The sequence below is a fragment of the Ixodes scapularis genome, unplaced genomic scaffold, assembly GCF_016920785.2.
Source record: "Ixodes scapularis isolate PalLabHiFi unplaced genomic scaffold, ASM1692078v2 PGA_scaffold7__128_contigs__length_106722199, whole genome shotgun sequence".
Taxonomy (NCBI): Eukaryota; Metazoa; Arthropoda; class Arachnida; order Ixodida; family Ixodidae; genus Ixodes; species Ixodes scapularis.
Genome location: NW_024609882.1, coordinates 71,920,285 through 71,930,359, shown reverse-complemented (window position 1 = coordinate 71,930,359; position 10,075 = coordinate 71,920,285). Strand labels below are relative to the sequence as shown.

The 10,075-nt window shown below is 42.2% G+C and overlaps 1 long non-coding RNA gene across 1 annotated transcript; it reads left to right on the top strand.

Annotated features, from left to right (window-relative positions):
- The first annotated feature begins 207 nt into the window (after positions 1–207).
- LOC120848745 lies at positions 208–2,168 on the top strand. The gene is made up of 3 exons (XR_005717771.1): positions 208–264; positions 1,411–1,494; positions 2,140–2,168. It is a non-coding gene; the product is annotated as an uncharacterized LOC120848745 (long non-coding RNA).
- The last annotated feature ends 7,907 nt before the right edge of the window (positions 2,169–10,075 follow it).

Genomic DNA, 10,075 nt, shown 5'->3' with positions numbered 1-10,075 from the left:
TAAAATATCATTTATTGCACTGTTAAACAACTTATAATAAAGGTTCCGAAACGAGGTGGCGCTAGTTACCGCTTAGTCGAAAAGGCTCGAGGTGAGATTTTTGTCTAGAACAATCACACTACCGCTATCTCTTCATCTACCCATCTCCGCTCGCTTGTTTTCCTTGTTTTGCTACTGCGCTTGTTTTGTCGAGGGGTAAAGGCGTTTGGTGATTTTTGCGGTTGCGACTGTTCTACGTTAAACTACCTTGTTGTTATCAAAACGGTGAGTTTGTTCTGCTCTTTTTATTAACATTGATTGGGGACTGTCATATATGCGTTCGTATTTTTGACACTTATTTCCTCGAAAGGAACGAAATCACGGATTTGCATCGCTTTAAACTTTCGGGTTCAATGACGGTCGCCGCTATCTCAGTTCGTGTTTGACGTTCTTCTCAGAATTGAAAGCTCATGTCCGGTACTCGTTTGAACCTTGTGTCATGTCGCGAGCTCGCTGGTACGCGCGGTTCGTCGTTCGTAGCGATTGGGAGGTTGTTCGCGCGTGCTGGCTGGCAGGAGTGTTGCAGTAAAGCACATGACAACGCATTGTCTGAGTGCGTGAGTGTGCTTTACGAGTTTCGCAACGTTGTTCGCGCGGCCTGTAGCCTGCTCTTTTCGCCGGGGGGTCCCTATTGTTTCGTCGAAATTCGTTTCGCGGAAGTACGTTTCGTGGACAACTTTTCATGGACACGTTTCGTCGACACGAACGTTTCATCGGCACTCGTTACGCGAATTTCACGCTGCAGGGTCGTTTCGCCACGCGTGTATCAGTGAAGTGCGCGTTAACGCACTCCCGCCTGCGTTCACACCACTTCGCGGTGACAGCCTGCGGCTGCACATTACAAAAATGTTAACCCACCTAACCGACCCGTACAGGTCGCTTCGCGGCGACAGTCTCGTGCAGGTTATTAACCCCCCCCCCCCCCTAAAAAAGAAACAAAAAAAAAACACTAATTTGAGCTGTTGATGAAACGATCTGTCGAGGAAACGTCGTTCGATGAACTGATTCCTACCGGTGTATCACCACTGCGTGATGCGCGTTCACTAGTTAGCAATCACAATGCAGCTGATGAATTTCTCATTTCACAGAATGCACCTGTGTCACCTACGCTGATTCCCCCCAACCACATGGTCAAAGACCATCGTATTGATATTACTTTTTATGCTCATAATATTCTATGTGTATATTAAAGCAATATACGTCCACTCATTACTTGCATGGCGCCCCTCAGGAGGGCACGTGATACCACTGTTCCACGGACTGTAAAATTGTATGCATTAATCTTGGCTCTGCAGTCGGACTGTTTGTAAAGAGCTTAGCCACCGTTCCTGCAGATTCAAATCGTCTGAGATGCAAGCTCATTTTTTTCAGGAGGCGTCATCAACAACAATTGCACGCTTCCTTGTCACCGAGCGTCAGCCAATGTTTAAAGAGCCTATGCCATTCTTGAAGGCGGTATGCGTCTTGTTTGGAGCTTTTTGCGTGTTGAATTTACGTATCTAAAGGAAGCTTTGGCCAGTCTCGAGTTTATTCAACGTGGAGAGAATCTTAAAATGTGTCAAGTCCACAGGATATGTCATAGAATAACATAATCTATATCACCCTTTCATTTATCGTGCCGTAATGCCCTTTTTCACAACTCGCACAAACATTTGAGCTGTATTAATTTTACAAAAAATTACGCTGATGCATTTCTATAATGAATTGATAACATGTGAACACTGGTTGTCATTAGGCTGTAACTTTCAAGGCTGGGAAACATGGTTATCTTGTATAGACCAGCACGCAGCACTGACGTCTTGCAGCTGCGGCGGCGCTGTCGATGGCACTGCGCATGCGCGCACACTTCATTTCACGCTAATTTGGTTTCTGCGCATGCGCAGTGCCCACACCTGGTGTGGGCAAACGCGGGCTTGTGTATAAATAGCGTGTCGGTGTATAGAATGTGTGTTTGTTCAGCAGTCTTTCAGGTTTAACATGATCCAACACTACCATAGTCTGACCTGATAATACAAAAAAAAATAACTTTACCTTCACCAGGCTGAGTATTCATGAAGCAAGCATGGCATTAATGTTAGATGATGCAATATATCCTCTTAGACTAATCTTCCAAATCAACCTGGAGAAGGGGTTGAAGAAAATGGGAGCAGTGAAGCGAACGACGGCCCATCGCAAGATTTTAGCGCTGCTGAAGGGCTTCAAATGAGTCTCCACAGAAATCCCTTGAATCTGTATGTTTTTTTATGGTAAGTGCAAATTTGAATTCCTTCGTGTCTAGCGTGTCTCTAAGAGGGAGATAACTCTAATGTGGCTGACGCCAACCTTTTAAGAAGTGTAAAGAAGGGCTTTGGGAATATTCAAAACTTCCAAATATCGAAGCGAATGATGTCATATTTTGTTTATACTTTCATTGAATATGACGGTTCTGCAATTGTACCAATTTTTAATCTGAGAATGCTCCAGGACACACCATCTTAAACAAGCAACTGAAACGACTCGCAAAAGCCCACACAGAAGTCTGGAAACTGTATGCAAATAAAACTTATTTCCACTCGTTCATTTAAAACTGGAAGTCATCCTATAATTGTAAATAAAGATGTTTGATTTATAAAATTTTTGAGCCCCCAGAGCAAATGCATGATTTGCTGCGATACGCTGCTGTGAACCGGTGATGCATGCATGCAGTGCGAGTGCTACAATGTCAAGGCAGATGTGGCTGACATGATATGGTATTCATATCCTGTGTTATCAGGAGTCTGCATCTGTTTAATTACAGCAACCAGCATCCTGCCATTTTGCAGCTTATCTCCTTGCAACTTTTTTGCCCCTTGCTCTCGCACAAAATAATTATTCGTTCAATACTTAAATGTATTATTATTAAATAGTAACTTTTAAGCTTCGAAGTAAGTGAAGCTGCGTGGTTTTTCTTTTTGTTTTATACAGGTTTTTCGAAGCACAAGTCGGCCGGTTTGGCAGCCACCTGCAGCTATGCTTGTACTGCTTGACTACTTATCATGTCCAGTGCCAACTGCTATTTAAGCTGCTCTAACTTGATTGAATTGATAGTCGAACAATCTTGTGTCTTGTTTTTCAGAAAATACAGTTTGCACCTCAAGACATCGAGCAATGTTTGATGATTTAACCATTTGAACAAGTTGAATTACGAAGTCAACTTCGCTTTTGTTTTTCTATAGTAAGTCACAAGTCTGAGCTTTTACAGATTGAGCATGTCCCTGGGAGGGAGGCAACGCTGATGTAGCTGATGTCACTTTTTCGACAACTGTTGTAGCAATATCAGCCGCTTCTAACATGGTGCCACTAAAACCCCAGTTTGAGTATGTATCAAGCTTTTTTCTATTCCATATTTTAGCAGGTTATGAGTTAACTTCAAAATGGAACTACATGGTTCATTTTTGCTTTGTAGATGGTTTTTCAGGGCACAAGTTGGCTGATCTCTGGCAGCCTCCTGCAGTCATGCTTGCACTGCAGTGTTACTTTGCATGTCTAGTGCCAGCTGTGATTTAAGCTACTCTTACTTGCCTAAACTAGCATTCTGACAGTCTTGTGTGTCTTGTTTTTCAGAAAAAATAGGTAGCAGCTCGAAACGTCGATAAATGTTTGATGATTTAACCATTTCAACAAGTCGAGTTACAGAGTCAACCTCGCTTGTGTTTTTTATGGTAAGTCACAAGTCTGATTTCTTACATATTGAGCATGTCCCTGAGAGGGAGGCAACGCTGATGTAGCTGATGTCACTTTTTCAACAACTGTTGTAGCAATATCAGCCACATCTAACATGGTGCCACTAAAGCCCCAGTTGGAGCATGTATCAAGGCTTTTTCTAATGCATATTTTAGCAGGTTATGAGTTAACTTCGCAATGGAAAAGCATGGTTCATTCTTGTTTTGTAGAGGTTTTTCAGGGCACAAGTTGGCTGATCTCTGGCAGCCTCCCCATACTTGCACTGCAGGGTTACTTTGCATGTCCAGTACCAACTGCGATTTAAACTACTCTCGCGTGCTTAAACTGGTATTCTGACAGTCTTGTGTATGTCTTGTTTTTCAGAAGATACGGTTAGCATCTCGAAATGTCGAGCCATGTTTGATGATTTAACCATTTGAACAACTCTAGTTACGGAGTCAACTTCGCTGGTGTATTTTCATGGTAAGTAAAAGGTCTGAGTTATTACAGATCGAACAGGACTCTGAGAGGGAGACAACGCTGATCTAGCTCATGTCACTTTTCCGACAAGTTATGTAGTAGTGTCCATCACATGTAACATTGTTTTGGCCCCAACTGGTGTTACTATGCACTATAGCTAGATTCAAACCTAATATGCTAAATTCATTTGAATGTAGTTACTATAGCTAAATTCAAGCTTACTGGGTCACCTGCTGCTGGCTTTTTGTAGCCGATGATTTCCCACGTTTGATTCGCAGGTAGTATTAAGTAGTGACTCGTTGCAAGTAACATATTAATGTAACAATTGTTTTCTTGTTTGTGGGAAGTAACTTCTGTAACTTCTTGCTAAGTTTGTTGGAAGTAACTTCTGTATCACATTATTCTTTTCTGGATAAAAAAAAGTTGCAATGTTCTTTTGTAGTTAATTTTCTAATCTTTCTAATTACAGTTACATTGAGGAGCATAATCTGATGCATACCTTATATCTAGATTGTCATGGATAGACAACGACCAAAAAGATTTTGGATTATGAATACAGAGAAAACACTGACAACAGATAAACGAGGAGAATTTTTTTTTTCAACTCCCTCCAAAAGTTGTGCGTACTGTGAGGCGCAGTGGTGGAGAAAGATAACCTCAGCGGCACTGGCTTTGTGTATCGTTAAGGTCTTTACCAGGAACAAATCCTTGTGTGTGCAAGCCATTCCACCGAGTGTGCCAGTTGAAAGCTTGTTCAGCGATGGAAATAGATGCGCTTGCCTTCAGTAAAGTAAAGATTTTGGATGAAAATTTACAAAAGCAACCGCTGCTTTAACATAAGATGTAATAACACGGATACAGGCACTTTGTGCAATAAACCTGAGCATAGACGGTTCCTACTTTTCCTTGTTTATTTCTTTAATAAAAAACTCAGGTAAAATAATGGAATTACCTCTTAAGAATAACTGTTATAGGTTACCTTTTTCTTAACTAGCTTAGTTAGGTAGTTTTTGTATATAAAGTATCTTGACCAAGGCGACAAATATTGCAAGGGCCCTCTAAATGCATATTTTTCGCTTAGTTAATGTGGATGCATACAAGGTCTTGCTGCAAGAAGAAAGGTCTTGCTGCAAGAAGATCCTAAATCTGCTTTCTTGTATATTATAACACATTATAATGTAACCTTTAACTAAAGGGAACTGCATGGTTCTTTAGTCTTGTTTGTAGGAATTTCTTAGAGCACAGGTCCGCTGATTTCTGGCAGTCTCCTGTGGCCATTGCACTGCGAGATTACCTTGCATACTTATAGCCAGCTACAATTTAAGCAACTCTCATTTCTATAAATTGTCATTCGTGTTTGTCTTTTTTTTTCAGGAACTACATTTGAAACTACAACGTGGAGCAGTTTTTGACGATTGAGAACTTTGAAAAAGTCAGTTTGTGGAGTTGGCTGCAGATGTTTTTTGCTGGCAAGTAAATACTTCAGTTTTTAAAATCTAGCATGTCTGAGATAAAAGCAAACCTCATGTGACTGACAGCACCCTTCTGAAAACTGTTTGGACAATATTGGTCACATCTAACCAGGGTTTTTCCCACGGTGGGTGGCAGTGGCTTCGCTGCCAACTAGTCCTGCTAGCCACCCAATTCCTTGAAAAATGTCTTGTGGCCTGCATGTTTTGGCTTGGAAATCCACAGTGCTCGCCAGATTTCTGTGCCACGACATGCAGGTACAGGTCCCCACAATCCAAATTAATGCGACTTGGTTGAGGTGCTAGGAGAAGAAAGCTGCAGCTGCTGCCTCTGTCCTCCTCCCCTCCACAGTCGCAGTCGGATGTCTATTTGTCTACAATTTATGAAGAAAAATCTGCGTCTAACATTTATTTTATCCTAAAATGTACAGCTTCACTAGATCAAAGGCCACATTTATTAAGAAGGCCTTCCACAAGATTGGCTTTTTCCTCTTTATCTGTGCAGACCCGATTATAGTCTCTGTAAATTAATTTTAAGCGGTTGGCTTCACATATTTATTTCTAGTAGATATAAAATAACTGATGTAATGAAAGTTTCATGGTACTTTTTTTTTAATGGGTTGCTTGTTTCAGCTTGTCCTGTTTTCAATTTAAATGCGACAGCATTTGTGGGTGAACCTTTTATCACTTTTTATTGGTCAGTTGGTGTGTTGGATGGTTCGTGTGACCGATTTGACTCTAGCACAGGCAACGGCACAGGCACTTGAGGACAACTTGGTTTGTATGAGCACTCATGCAGAGAGAACGCTTTTTAAAATCGTGCATCTGACCCTATGCCTTTGCCTGCTCCAAAACCAACTTATGAATTGGAGTACCTATATGGCATGCAGGTACACCAAAATGCATCGTTCACACACATCAGAAAAATCTCTTAGAGAAAATTATAAAGAAGAATCTCCCTTTCAACGGGCAACAAAACAAAATGCGCAGTCAGAATGCGCTGACGAAGTGGCCAAGTGAGCTCCTTGAGTGGTAGGCACTTGGGTAAAAAAAATGGCTAGATCACATTTGGGGGATAATCAGGTGCACAAAGTGTGGAGCTTGCAAACAGACATGCATGCCATATAAAAATACTCTGTTAATTTTTAACTCGCTCGACTCAAAAGCGTGTGCACAGGTGTGCTCAAACGTGGATAGGATGGGGCTCCCAAATTGTGAGATTGGCAGGGGTGGAACGGCTGCGCCATTTTGCGCCAGACGCATGTGTCTGCGCCATCCTGCGCCGCAGTTAATACCTCGTGCCATTATGCGCCAAATGGCAAAACGTGCGCCAAAAGCTTTTTTATTTTGTCTTGGTTTCGGTTTTATTGACTTGATTGGCCACAATGAGCGCGTTTAGCCTGACCGGCCTTGTAATCCTTTGTTCTGTTTATTCTCCCTGTGTATCCCGAGTAGGAAGGGCGCGAAAAAACTCGGGATTCGAAGCTCTACACCACCTCCTGCGACTGGATTGTTATTCTTTAACCATAAGCGGTTAAGCAAGTCGGCTGAGCTGAGGTCGAGCCGTTAAGCGTCAGATTGCCTGAGGCTCTGCGGCCCGGGATCCGGACGTCAGCCAGTTGAAAACAAATGAGCAAAATATTCCTCTTAGTACTTCATCGTTAGAAGTTGGAACTGCATTCCCGCAAGATAAATTGTGATTTGATAGAACTGAAACACTGTCCGATCCGAAACCTTGCCGCCCAGCAGCTCTTACGCGAGTGGTAAATCTGCTCGGCATACATTAACCTTGCTCCTGCTTATCGCTTCAAATACGATAACTTCGTTAATCGTAGTCTGTTGCTTCGATATCAAGTTGCACAATAGGTTAAAGTCGAAATTTGTTGCCCTATTCCTCCATGCAACTTCACGTCCGTTGCTTACGCACGTCACGCGGTTCGCACATATAATTGCTATGTCGAGCGCGTGTGGGTTGTGCGATAAGCAGTGCTGGTTTGCATTTTGAGCAACTGAAATCCTCAGAAAATGTCAAGGATACTATTTTCAGAAACATAGGGGACTTGCTTTTTGATTCTCATTCACCGCTCATTCACACTGGAAGCGGATCCGCGTTCGCAAAGCGGTTGCGAACGCGGTTGTATAAAGATCCAGTACAATTGCACATGCACTCGATGACATCAAGTGCGCATGCAATTGTACTGGATCTTTATACAACCGCGTTCGCAGCCGCTTTGCGAACGCGGATCCGCTTCCAGTGTGAATGAGCGGTAAGGCTCACAAAGTTTCAAGTTTTCGCATCTGTTATGCTGTTATCCCATCTACCTAGGTCCCTAACCACTCATGTTCATCTGTGCTGCTAAGCACGATTGATATTGCTCCCGTGCTTGTCTAAGACACAAGCTGAAGTGCAATAAAAACTGATCTGAGCTGCTGTTAGCCTGCTCCAGAGCATAGTTTTAGCTGCTCCCAACCTGCTCCAAAACAGCTGTTTCAGCTGTTCCCGTGGCTACTCCCAAGTACATTTCATGAGTTCCACCCCTGGATTGGGGACTGGGGAGGAAGCTACTGCTTAGTCTCCAGTTTTTGATAGCAGTTTTAGTACAAATGCACTCTCTCAACCCCTCAGTTCTGTGAAAACTTTCAGGGATATCTAAAGAGAAAATAAAGTTTTTAATGCTCGTGCTCTCTAAGCACTTGAGGCTGACCACCTGATTCGACGACGCGAAAGAGTGCAAGTAGCCCTTCGTTCTAATAGGAGATTGTAAGTGGCAGCCCAAACGTAGAAAAATCTAGGATATGAGCTTAGCCAGTTTTACATAGACTCTTCTGCAACATCTCTTGAACCTTAGAAATAAAGCATTACTCAAACTGGATCGAGTTTTCCGGTTGGTTCATCAGTTCTCAAGAAATGTTTCGCATTATAAAGCAAATCACTATTGTAATTCCGGCATTGCATTTTTTCACAGTTTCGAATGAATCTAAGCTTGAATGAAGTGTATCGGTTTTGACTAAGGAACAGGAGAACAAGACCCTCAAGTCAAACATAGGTTTTAGATATCGGATCACAGGATGAACAATTAGGGGCTATGGCCATTTGACTTTTGTATAAGATGCATGACTAATAATTAAATGGGCTGAGGGGGGCTGTGTCTTATGCACAAAGCTCAATTTGCACATGTTGATTTGATACAGATATTTAATTATTTTTTCTTTGTTTTCTCTTCTTTAGCACATCACGTTACATGCAGCATCTGAAAACCAAGGCAAAACACCACGGGGCTCCACTTTGGCTTCTCAAGGACCGAAATAAAGTGTTCGAAGGTACTTTTCTTATTTTCGGATCAATTATTCAGGTGACATTGCATGATTGTTGCAAGCAGCATAGGAAAGAATACTCAATATTCTTTTAAAGAGATCCTTTTCCAATTCAAAATTCTGTAACCTTTTTTTTTTATAGAAAACATGTTGGTCTCAGCGTCATAATGAACATTACTCTATGTATAGAGCAGTATCACTAAGGGACTGGCTGTAAAACGAACTGGAGAAATTTGCGCCTACAAGCATTGAGCTCATATTCTTACCAAAGGTCTATTTTAGCAGTGAACACTATTGTGACATGTCAAGGCACAGCTCCGTCTCTGTGGAATGTGAAAACAGCATTCTCTATATTTTCAAGCATGAGTGCCGACGCAGATGACAGAGTGACGTTTGGTGTTGTTGAGAAGGTGCTTTATATCGCTGTTTGAAATTGCAATGATCGCAGTGGCCGATCAGACTGCAGATAATGTTTTGTAATCCCACTGCCTTCTATAATTCTGCATGTTGATCTGAATGCCAGAACTTGCAGAAGAAAACACAACTGACATTGAGGAAACTTGCTGCAGATGCATTGCTCAGCTGTATTGCCTGCTTTCCACAACAGGTGGTGGCACTTCTCGACAAGAGCACTCAACACGACTCAGTTGTATACATCGGTGCCCATTGTCAAAAATTTTAATAATATAGTTTTATTTTTCACAGAATGGAGATGCACCTTAAAAGTTTTCATGGGAATCTGTGTCACAAAAAGAAAACCGTTGATAATAAGTTCAGTTTGCTAAATGAAGGCATTGATTCATCCAGCTCGTTTTACAGCCCACCTTTCAATTGACACCGCCCTATGTGGAGAGCAAGTCGTCTGTTTCTTGCGTAGACATTACGGTGACGTCAGAAAGGTGACGAGCTCTCATTGGCTTTGAGCGGAAGATATAGTGGGTAGACCACAATGCTAGACAGCATGAGGTCTACCCACTATTTTTTTTTTGTTCAATCGGTCAATAAGAGCTCGGCCTTCTGACATCACTGCAACCCCTGTGCAAGAAGCAGACAAACTTACGCTCCGCATAGGATTACGGATACTCAAAAGT